This window comes from Nicotiana tabacum, chromosome 18 (genome assembly GCF_000715075.1).
Source record: "Nicotiana tabacum cultivar K326 chromosome 18, ASM71507v2, whole genome shotgun sequence".
Taxonomy (NCBI): Eukaryota; Viridiplantae; Streptophyta; class Magnoliopsida; order Solanales; family Solanaceae; genus Nicotiana; species Nicotiana tabacum.
This window is the reverse complement of record NC_134097.1, coordinates 18107820-18110988: the sequence shown is the minus strand read 5'-3', so window position 1 is coordinate 18110988 and position 3169 is coordinate 18107820. Positions and strand designations below refer to the sequence as shown.

At 32.6% G+C, this 3169-nt stretch overlaps 1 non-coding gene across 1 annotated transcript; it reads right to left on the bottom strand.

Annotated features, from left to right (window-relative positions):
- Nucleotides 1-1272: 1272 nt before the first annotated feature.
- LOC142173051 (U2 spliceosomal RNA) lies at nt 1273-1468 on the bottom strand. The gene has a single exon (XR_012702485.1). It is a non-coding gene; the product is annotated as a U2 spliceosomal RNA (small nuclear RNA).
- Between the last annotated feature and the right edge of the window lie 1701 nt (nt 1469-3169).

The following is a 3169-nucleotide window of genomic DNA, read 5'->3' as shown; positions in this document are numbered from 1 at the left end:
ATGATCTCGAAACCATTGTTCCCCAATAAAAACAAATGTCAACATGCCTAAGTTTTGGTTTCCAATATTCCACTCGTGACAATGGAAAATTATTACTTTCACTCCGTGATCGACAAGTGCGGGTGAGTCATGAGTAGCTACTAGCTATCCCATTTTATTTCATTATTTTTTTTTTTTTTGGGCATATACAAGCTTTTCACATTAAAGCAATAAAAGCACCTTTGGTCCCTCGTTTATTCATAAAATATTAAGAAAAATATTGCATCTTATTAGTATGTTGTTTCTTAATACAAGTATTGCATCTTTTTCTATGTCATATTGAAGTATACTTTTATAACACGTTCTAGTAAAAATCACCAAAGGATGTGGGCAAAAGATGGATCTACTCTTTCCTTAACCAGATGTCTCAAGTTCGAGCCCTGGACATGAAATAATTCTTGGTAGGGAGCGCTTCTCCCAAATGGGACCCTACGTGGCGCGAATCCTAATATAATCGGGCTTCAATGCGGGTGTTACACGAACACTAGGTGGAAAACCAAAAAAAAAACATTCTAGTGAAAGGAAAAGATGGTTTGACACTCCTAGGGGGTGTTTGGATTGGCTTTTTAAAAAGTAACTTATAAACTAAAAGCTAAAACTCATAAGTTGGTAATACCCAATTTTTGACTTTTGACTTTTTTTTTTTATGTACTTTTCATACCTAAAAGTAAGTGCTTTTAAGTATTTTTTTATCATTATCAAACACCATAAAAACTAAAAAAATATTTAAAAACCAATAAGCACTTAAAATAAGTCAATCCAAACACCTTCCTAATCAACTTTCTTTTGTTCGGACTTTCTTTCTTCTATTTTTGCAAGTGTCAATTATGTGTAACGCTCTTCAATATTGTGAGGTAACTCAACTCTCGCTCTTGCAAATTGCCAAACCTTTAAAAGAACTTCAAATTGTGTAAAAATTTCTTATTATTTAATTGATTGTATTAGTCCTATTAAGTATTAATGAAACAACATATTTCTTCAACGTATTATCCTAATTTTCTTCTTCTTAGTTGTCGCATTTAATGAGTCATAACAACAACAACAACCCAGAAAAATCTCACAAGTAGGGTCTGGGGAGGATAGTATGTACGCATACCTTACCCCAACCCCAAAGGGATAAAGAGACTGTTTCCGAAAGACCATCGGCTCAAAAAAATAAAAAGATAAAAGTACAAAGAAAACCTAAAGACCAAAATAAAAATCCAGCAAAAGAAGAAATTTAGGATTAAATTGGTAGGGTGGGCCAGGCCAAGGCAGTAGTGCAACACCAAGGCGACACTTGAAGGCCCCGATAGCAAGCTAGCGTGATGGACCTTCCCCTTTAAAAAATTGAGTTAATATCGTGTGAATCAATGATTCACATATCAGATATTAAACTGATAAGAACAGATATTACACTTGATCTTAGCCAAAAGGCCGAGAAAGGTATGCTTTTCCATCTTTCGCTTGAACCCTTTTATATCCAACTTTGTATACAGGAGCTTTGCTATATAGTCAATGTGGGACTAGAAGAGCTTCTACGGATCTAGCAAGAGATAAGATTCCTTACTTAAATAGGCCAAAGGAGAGTGGAGACAAAAAATTTGAACAAAAAGAAGAGATATATTAAAATATTCTTCTTTTTTTAACCTCTTCCTTTCTTGGCAACAAATTGATTGGCCTTTTTCACTGCAAAGGTGAGAAATATAGGATGATTTGAAATCATCAGTTTGAGACTCTCTACTTTTAGATGTTGATTCACCAATCTCTCGTTTGCTCAGGCAATGGTGAATATGGTTTTGGTGCAACGAATTCAGTATTTTATCACAGAACAATATATATATATAATAAAAAATTTTAAAAAGCATGAGATTACGAAACCATATGTAGTTTTAAAGACATGCACTATTAAAAATTTAATAATTGATATTAAATTTAAATTTTTGATTCACCACTTTTTAATTCAAGGTATATGTACCTCGTAGTATTCTATACTATCCATCGATCTCGAAACAATGGAAACTTATTAATTTCACTACGTGACAAGTGCATTAATGACTCATGAGTAGGATACTCGGTATCCCATTTCATTTCTTTGGTTTTTTCCTTTTCGGCATATACAAGCTTTTTACATTGAAGCAATAATAACACTTTTGGTCCCTTGATCTCAAGTTAGTTCTTGTAATATCATATTAAACCTCAATTAATTGGAACATACACTTTTATTCCCTTGTTTGTGAATAGTTCACAAATTTATTATGATTTATCAATTATTCCACCACTTAACTAGCCATGTATTATGTTTCGTTCGTGCTGTTACTCTATATTTAATAGTAATATAGATGTAAAAATAGTTTAAATATAATTTTTCTTACATAAAGGTATAAAAAACATATATTTTACTTAATTAAAAGTTAAATATGCTTAATCAAACATTATAATAATAAAAATTCCGAATTTATCAACAACATAGGGACCAAAAGTGTCATTATCCCACGTTTAGTTCAATTTTGTCTCCACCAATCCTCCTCTATCTCTTACTTTTGTGCCTTTTTCTTTTGTTTTTAACTTGAACATTTGACCTAGCAACCGTTAAAATTAGCCAAGGACAATATAATTCCCAAGATCCCACTTGTGATGTTTGTGTCTTTTCTTTTCTTTTCTTTATTTTGACTAGGCGCAATGGAAAATTATTATGAAAATCTTATTTAAGCTAGAGTCGATATCACTTTTTTTTTGAAGTAAAGATAGATATTCTATTAAACAAACATATGCGTACAGAGGTCTTTGTGCTTATTAGGTAGCACTATATAAGGTAACTCATTACTAGTACTAGCTATATTGTTTATAGTTACAACAAGTGAGTTATCCTTAGAACATTCAAAAACATTTTGGCTTCTGATATAGCTTCCATTTGCATGCACTGCAGACCGATTTGATGTACAAAATGGCAGTAAGCATGTAGTAGATATCCCACGCTTATCTTCATCCCATATTCTACTAACAAAAAGTGGTGGCTTATCAAAAATATGCATAGTACAGTTTCCTTCCAAAAAGATGCCTGATTTTGCTAGTTGATCAGCTAATCTATTCTGCTCTCTGTACGCATGGGTTACTAGTAGATCATGTAGCTGCCTCAACAGGTGCCTGC